This window comes from Fukomys damarensis, unplaced genomic scaffold (genome assembly GCF_012274545.1).
Source record: "Fukomys damarensis isolate Sample0158 unplaced genomic scaffold, DMR_v1.0_HiC HiC_scaffold_29, whole genome shotgun sequence".
Lineage (NCBI taxonomy): Eukaryota > Metazoa > Chordata > Mammalia > Rodentia > Bathyergidae > Fukomys > Fukomys damarensis.
The window spans coordinates 546,986-555,484 of NW_022900941.1; the positions used below are offsets into that span (position 1 = coordinate 546,986).

The 8,499-nt window shown below is 42.4% G+C and overlaps 1 protein-coding gene across 4 annotated transcripts in view; it reads left to right on the forward strand.

Moving 5' to 3' along the window:
• The first annotated feature begins 132 nt into the window (after positions 1–132).
• Plekhb2 (pleckstrin homology domain containing B2) overlaps positions 133–8,499 on the forward strand; it is a 43,607-nt gene continuing 35,240 nt past the window's right edge. For 2 of the 4 annotated variants that reach the window (XM_010603141.2, XM_033757225.1), the window contains exon 1: positions 133–225. The gene's annotated coding sequence lies outside the window, so the exon portion shown is untranslated. Of the gene's footprint in view, positions 226–285; positions 646–8,499 lie in introns of those variants that run through there. The other 2 variants (XM_010603139.3, XM_010603140.3) reach the window with 2 other exon arrangements.

Sequence of the window (8,499 nt, forward strand, 5' to 3'; positions counted from 1 at the left end):
CCGAAAGGAAGGTGCTAATACCGACTCTTCGGCTGAAAACCGAGCCTCTGCTCTGCAGGGAAGTCAGCGCATTGAGCCCGGACCCGGGTCCTCTCTGCTCGCTGAAAGACCCGCCTTCGCCGTCCCTCTCCAACTTCCGGCGTGCCCCGCGCACGCGCGCCAACGGTGACGTCAGGACGTCTCTGCGCGGCTGGACGCTTCCGCCCGCGGCTGGACGCTTCGCAGGTGATTGTACGGCCTCGGGTCCGGGCCTCTCCCTTCACGGTCCTTTTAGGCCCGGCCCTTGAGTTGCGTTGCCCCTGCGCCCCGTGCTCCGGTCTCACCTGCCGCCGCTCCGCCCTCCGGAGCTCTCGGTCCTGGGCCGAGCTTGGGCTTGGCCACTTCCTTGCCGTTTCGCGCCCGCGGTGGGCCCGCCCTCGACTGGGCTTCCCTGGCCGGGGACTCCTGCTGTCTCTGTTTCCGTATCTAGTGGTGCAGGATTTTGTATCTTTTCGAACATTTGCCTCTGTTCGCTGACTGGGTTCAGAACTGCAGAGGTCTGGGATTTTCGTGTCGGCCTAGGTTGTTGTTTTTAACTTTAAAATCTCAGATTTTCATATAGAAGGGGCCTCAAATGAGCGAGTAGTAAATTTCCAGTGTTTCAAGGTCAGTAGAGGAAAGGAATGGGTGGATTATTACAAAATTTAAGTGAAATTGGTGAATTCAGATGCACTGATGGGTGGCTCTTGAGAATCACTTTTGCTGCCTCCTACTAGACTGTATTAAGGGAGAAGCCAAAAAGAAGAAGAATGTTTCCGTGGTTTTCTCTGACCTTTGAGGAGTCAGTGCCTATGGAGGAAGTGACTTGTCTGAAATCACGTGGGGAATGAGGGGCCAAACTGGGACTCTTTGTTTACTTAGGGGCCTCAGTATTTGCCTGACAACTGGATGTGGAGATGCACGTGAGGGCTGGAGCAGGAGGATCACAAGTTTGAGCCCAGCCTTGCTAGTTAGCAATTTTGAGATCTTGTCTCAAAGTACAAACATTATAAGGGACTGGGGTTGTAACTCTGCAAAGCCTGGTTCAATCCCCAGTGCCAGAAAAATAAAAAATATATTTGTGGTACAAATTAATGACCAAAGCATGCATGTTCAGACACATCTGTGTATGGGTGTTCATGCAGTGGATGTGTGTGCTGCGGGCCCTCATGTACATGGGAGTACTGCTGTGACTGCCACAAGGGATGTTGGGCTCAGGTGTTGCGCTCAGGTGTGTTCCTTGGGTCCAGCAGGTGCTTAACTGTGGATGGATCTGCTGGATAGAATCTGAGACTTGGGAAGAGACGTTCTGGATAGGTAGTGTTTGTGCTTCCCTTGTATCTGGCGTTTAACCTGTGGCAGTGATCTCTTAACTCTCCTTCACAGATCTGCTTGAAGGCAGGAATCAAATAAGCTTTGCAGAATTTTTCCGGGCAGACGATGTCAGTAATGCCAGGCAGGTAATAATTGCCTGGTGGTTAGTAATTGTTCATTGAAGTAGGCTGAAGAAAAGGACCCAGCAGCTGATGGTTATTCTTCACTAGCATTACATCTTAAAGTTATCAGCACATTTTGTAAGCAAATACTCTGATGATCTCAAGCTGTGAATTTATGAAATGTGTACAACATTAGGGAAGAAAGGATATATGTCACTCTTGTAATATCCTTCCTTGGGAAGATGGAAGTTTTTCCTCAACTTGCTCTCAAAGCTTTGTTGTGCTTCACGCGCTGTGTAAATATTTTTCATCTCTTTCTCCTATTCTCTGCTTTCTGTCTTACTGGATGTCTAAAAGGGATTGTAGAATTTATTGAATTCTGTAACTACCAACACTTCCAAAGAACTATTAAAAATGTATAATTGACCCACTTATGTTTTGTTGTGTATTATCTGCTTCTGAAGTTGATTATGGGATCTGACAATTGGACTTGTTGCCTCTGCTTTCTTGGTTTTTCTTCCCTGTGATGGTGCTTGTATTAGGCTTGATATTATAAAGTTGTTCCTGACTGATCCTGGCAGTGGCCAGCATCACATGTGAACTGTCTTGCATGCTGTTGGTTTCTTCATCTGTTCTGTTCTTCCTGGTTCTGAAATATCTTTATTCTTGAAGAACAGAGATGAGTTTTCTTTTTTTTGTTGCTACCGGGGATCTAACTCAAGTCCCTGCGCTTGTGAGGCAGGTGGTGGAACCACTGAGCTAAATCCCTGGCCTAGAAGCAACTTTTACAGTTAAACTAAAGAACTCTGAAAGAACTGAGAAACAGAATGAGTCAGTTGAAAATGAGTGACCTTGAAGATGAACTCTTGAAAAAAATAGTGTAATTTTGTTTCATTGAGTTTATTGGTACTTTTAAGTATACAGTACAGTTGCATTCATCATTGGGATGTTGTACCTTTACATGACATCTTGGTTCTCATTTTTTCCCCATACCCCTGTCCTCCCTTCACTCCTCTACCCTCTATTTACAAAGACTTTATTTCCATTTTTTCCTTTTCTCATTTTTTCTTGTCCCTCATTTCCTTTCCCCTACCCTTCCCACTTCCCCTACACCTTTAGCCCTTTTCTTCGTATTTCACATTGTCAGTTATACAATTTGGATCTTATTTACATTTTTAGTTTTTCATACCAGAGAAACTGTTACGTAAGAGAGTATAATTTTAAAAGTTATTTTTGGGGGCCAGGGATGTAGTTCAACAGTGCCACATCTGCCTGGTAAGCACAAAGTCCCAAGTTTGATCCCTGATGCTGGGAAACAAACGAAACTGAAAAAATAGATAATATAAAAGTTAGTTTTGGAGTGTCTGCTATACATTCCTTAGGCCATATCTCGTTTAATTTTCGTTGAATTGTGTCTTATCATTCAGGTAAGAAACTGAGGTGTAGAGTTTTTAATACCTTGTCCAAAGTTGTTTCAAGAATTAACAGGTTTCAGGCCCAGAACTGTCACATTATGAAGGTAGTCTTTTCACCTGATAAGTTGATCTTTTTGCATTCAGTTTTTTGAAAATGATTGGAATTAACATTTAAAACAATCTGAATTGTTGAATATAGTTTATGTTTTCCAACTTTCTATACATTTAGGAAGTGACAGTCATGGGGCTCTTTGCATCTACTTGCTTTTATCCTTTGAAGACCCACAGCAGGACTTGCACACTTATCTGATGTGCTTTAGATTATGCATTAGATCCTGTTCCAGAATATAAATAGTAAGATGCTGAAGTAAGTTACAGAGTGCTGTGGAATTCAGCATACCAGGGCAAAGAGACAGACATATATTCAGTTCCTTCAGAGACTAATTTGATCATGTATTTGGGGAAATATTTTTTTCCCCCAAGGTTCAGATTTCAATGTTCAAAATTTGCTTCTCAAGAGTATTTTAATGTATTGTCTTCTCAGCCATTTGAGAAGGGCATGTTCTTCTAGAATGTTACGGGCAAAGTTTAGCTAAGTGGACAGTGACTAGTAGTAGTAATTGCTGTGGAAGCCTCTAGTGTGTGTTTTTAGTCCAGGCACTATGCTATACACTTACATATTACTTCACCCACTTTTCAGAACATCTAATAGAGTAGGTAGGTGGTAGTGTTTCTCATTTTACAGATCAAAAAACTAAGACTTGAAAAAATTAAATAACTTGCCCAAGGTTAAAAATGATACTGAAAATTCAGTAGCCCAGTGGTACAGCATGTGCTGAGCACATACATAGAAGGTCTGGGTTTAATCCCCAGTACTGCCTAAAACAAAACCAAAATAAAACAAGAAATTCAAAACAACTGAGCCAGAATTTGAACACTGGTATTTGACTGCTAAGCCCATACTCATAAACAGGCTTTATGGATTTCTGAGGGCATAAGATTACGTCATACTTCATGACTTTTGGTTACCAAGATACACTAAATTCTTCCCCCAGTTTAAAAATAAAACCCTAAGAAGAAAGGTACAAGTGTGTAGATTTCATCTAGATTTTAATTTTGGTTATGGTATATTTGAAGATAAATTATTGCTTACATTAAATTTTTTTCTAGATACAATGTATAAAATTGTTGATGGAGATGTGATTTTTTTTTTTTTTCTTTTGGTGTTGAGCATTGAAACTGGGGCCTTGGTCATGCTAAGCACATGCCCAGCCCTGAGCAGGGTATTTTATATTTCATGTTTGTGCTTACTTACTAACGTCCCTAATTTCAAAGGATTGTGTCCATTCTTTTAGAGAAGGCTCTTACTGATTTTTCTGTTTTGTTTTGTTTGTTTTTATTTTGAGTTGTGCTGGGGATTTAACCCAGGCCTTTTATGTATGTATGCTTGGCAAGTGCTGGACTCCATTCCCAGCTCTGTTGAATTTTTAGTCTTGGTCACCATTTTTTAACGAAGAACTCTGGATGTTTGTATTTTAGCACATTCTGTTTTTGTTTTTTGAATACAATGTGTATCATTTTTTGATAATAGTGCCTCATCCCCAGCTTTCTTTTGGTCCCTGCATTCTCTGTGATGCTTGTTAAGTGTGCCCCCCCGCCACTATTTTATGGTCTAGGCCACTGGTGGTGAACCTAGGGCACTCGTGGTACAGTGGGCTGTTTATATCATCATCATTGAAAGCTCTAGAAGGTTCACTGTCACTAGTCTAGGCTTTCCTCACGTGTTACACAGTGCTTGCTCTCTTTCTATTTAATGACGCGGTACTAAAAATCCGATAGAGTCTTATGTTTGTGTACAGTTTACCACCTGGTGAGCTCCCCTGAAGAGGAAGGCAGAAACTGACTTTTTTCAAGAATTTGCAAAGGTCTTTTTTTCTTGGGCTGTGCTTTTGGCCTGGCCCTATCTAGTGTCTAGTAGAGTTAAGTACAGTAAAGGAAGAGTCTGGAATCTTAAGACCTTTATGCCCTGTATTTGTCTTCCAAATGTGGCATCTCCTGTCTGTCAGTTGTGCTTGTGTCCCCAAGCCTACAGCTTCCCAGAGGGGCATCTTTAGGGTCATAGAAGGCTGCTGCCTAGATGGGCCTACTGATTCTTCTTCATAAGATTTCAATAAATTCTACTGACACTGGGTCACCATCACCTTTAGAATTATCTTCTACTTATAGTTTCTGCTTATTTCTAGTGTTCTGTAAGGAATCCAACTTTTATGTTAGTTACCAGTTGTCCACTTGCTTTAAAACCTTGAGAATGTTAGCATCTCATCTGTTTGTGTCTGCTGCCATTTTCTTTGATTTTATGGATTAGTGCCTTGTTTTCATCTTGACTTTCATTTTAATTGCATTTCAGGAGGGATCCGAGTTAGCTGTTGTTTCTTATAAACCATCATTGACCTTAGAAATAGCAAAGCTGGGCCAGGGATTTAGCCTAGGGCTGGCACCGCCTGCCTCACAAGCACAAGCACCAGAGTTTGATCTGCGGTACCAAAAAAAAAAAAAAAAAAAAAAAACCCAAAAAAACAAAAAACCACAGCAGAACTAGCAAAGCAGTCATTATGGGTGATGTTCACATTTTTACCATATCTTTTGTCTTGGATCTACATTTCATTCTTGGGTCTTCACCCTTTGAAAATAACTTTGTTGTGAATTGTGTTTAGTGACAAGGAATAGGAATTCTTTAAAGAAAATTGGAAAGGTGGATGTTTAAAGTCTACCTTTTTTCTCTCCTGTCTTGGGTAACCCTAAGGCAGTGCAGGCTTGCAGGATCTAGGTCCATTATGAGGCTGTGGCCTATAAGTGTCTGGAAGCCTGAGAGCAAGTAGAATGACAAGCAGTGTTCCTTCCCATTGCTTTGTTGTCAGGGAGGGCGTAGGATTCTTGAAGGAGCCTGGCTGGGGACAAACCTGTGTTATAATTGCCCCCCTGCCGTTGTACCCAGGATCGAACTCAGTACCTTGTACTTTTGAGGCAGGCACCACTGAGCTAACTCCCAGGACCTGGGAACAAGTCTGGATAGAAGAGTTTAGCTGTAGTCCCATCGAGGTGAGGTTAACCATTTAAGGAGCAGGTGATTGTAGTGGCTTATTTAAGGTCTTGTCCTTAGGTTATTTTATTCTGCTTGGTGTGGAAGGTTCAGGTTGAGTCACATGTTTACAATTGGGATTCAGAAGCTAGAATAGGTTGCTGCTGCGGCAGATAATGTCCTATGTGATAGTCTTCCATGCAAATACTAACCAGGCCCAACCGTGCTTAGCTTCCGAGATCAGACAAGATCTGATGTGTTCAGGGTGGTATAACTGTAGACCTGTGTGGTGGTGATAACATGTTTTAGTTATTTTCTTGTTGCTGGGACAAAATAACAGCCACAAGTTAAAGGAGGAGAGATCTGTTTTAGCTTACAGTTTGTGGAGGTTTCAGTCCACAGTTGGCTGATTCCAAGGCAGGGCAACATGGCAGGGGAGAAGCAGTTGTGTTAGGGCAGGTAGGAAGTAGTGACTGCTCAGGGCAGAACCCAACCTACAGTGACCCACCTCCTCCCACCAGGCCTCCCCTCCCGGCCTCACATCCAGCTATAAATCATCAGTGGACTAATCCAGTGTCACCCCTCATCCAGTCACCTCTCAAAAGTGCCACCTCTGAGAACACGAGGCTTTGGGGGTACGTCTAGATATAGACCATAACATACCACTGTGGAGGATGGCTTAGGAAGTCAGTGGCCACAACACACACACATCTTTGCCCCTGCTGCGTACTGTCTGAACTGGGTGAAGACTCCACAGGGTGCCTTAGGGAGCTTGTGGGACTTTTATGTCCTCTTAGCTTCTTTGAATGTAAGTGCCTGCTCAGCAAGTTCAAGTGACCAAAGTCAGGGCATCCTTAGCGCAAGAGTCCACAGTTCATTTCCCCAGGGCCACTTCTTTCCAGAAGCTCAGGTTTAGGTTGATTTCAAACCTCTTCTTTGGTCCTGCTATGTAAGTTTCAGTACCTTTGACCTTTCAAGTCAGAATTCTGCTCTTTTGTTTTGAGACTAGGTCTTGCTGTATAGTCGAGATGGCCTTGCACCCACTATGTAGCCCAGGCTGGCCTTGAACTCACAGTAATCCTCCTACCTCAGCCTCCCGAGTACTGGGATTACAGGCATGCGTCATCAAGCCACACTCGTCTTTTTGTTTTAAAAAAGGGAAATCTTGGGACTGGGGATTTAGCTCAGTGGTGACACTGCCTGCCTCTCAAGTGCAGAGTCCTGAGTTCAATCCCTGGTACCAACCAAAAAAAAAGGGAAATCTTCCCCCAGGCATGGTGACTCAGGCCTATAATCCCAGCACTCTGGAGGTATGAGGCAGGCAGAGGATCCTCCAGAGTTGGAGGCTTCGCTACTGCATAGCGAAACCCTGTCTCAAAACAACCCCACAAAAAATTGGGAAAAAAGGGGAAATCTTACCATCTTAGATAGTAACACAGCATATATCTCTTTCCATTAACTCAGTAACCATTTTCATTTTCTAGTGAGAGGATATTATGTAAAATCAGCGTTTCAACTTTTAAACTTTAAACCAGTCCTTGTACCTTCAAACTGTGAAATCACACAGTGGAAGGTTCGTCTCTTCTCTAACATGTAGGTGTATGTCTTGCCTGTGTGCCTGCATGCCTCTCTATCTGTTTATTTATTTTGCCATGTGTTTGTGGGGGTGACTCAGAGCTTCTCATATGGTAAGCAAGTGCTGTACCATGGAGCTACATTTCCAGCACCCTATTTTAATCTTTTTATACTCACGATGCCATTCAGCCTCTGTTCTAATGAATCGTAGTTACCTGAATTTGATGTTTCACAATTTGTCCACTAGATGGTCTTCCTTCATTTGGTTGGCTTTTTTTTTTTTTTTAATCTTTTCTAAAGGATTCCTGAAAACAAAAATACATTTTATTGTTTTAGAGAGGTGAGGTCTTGCTGTGTTGTCCAGGTTGACCCTGAACTCTAGGGCTCGAGCCATCTTCCTGCCTCAACCTGAGTAGTAGGGGCTATAGGAGCACGCCACTCCCTGACTTATCTTTGCTTTTTAACAGTAAAATGCTTTCGGTACATCTTTTATGCTGTCCTTTTTCAAGGAGCAGATTTCCTTTAGAGGAGATTCATGTTAGAGGTAGCCGTTAGCACTGGGGAGTGTGTGGCTGTCTCAGATAATGATAGAAGCTTCAGGACACCAGATGAGAGAAGCTTCTTGAGTCAGCAGGAAAATGATCCTTTCAAAAAGTCAGAGTTTTTATTGCTAATTCCAGTTTCTATCTTGTAAGGGTCTTAGTTTCTATTTCTTTGATAGTATTGAACTAAAATAGTTCAATATGAATCTATCAGAGATAGTGTTTATAATGTCCTGTACATGCAGAAATTGAATCTTGACTCAAGTGGTTTAGAAAGAGATTCTCCTTGACATTCTTTCAGCCTTAACTAAGGGAAAAGAAACCCAGTCCAGGGAGGGTTTAGCTCAGTGGTTCTGCTGCCTGCCTCATAAGCACAAGGTCCTCAATTCAATCCCTGGCACCAAAAAAGAAAAAAAAAAAAAAAAAAAAAAAAA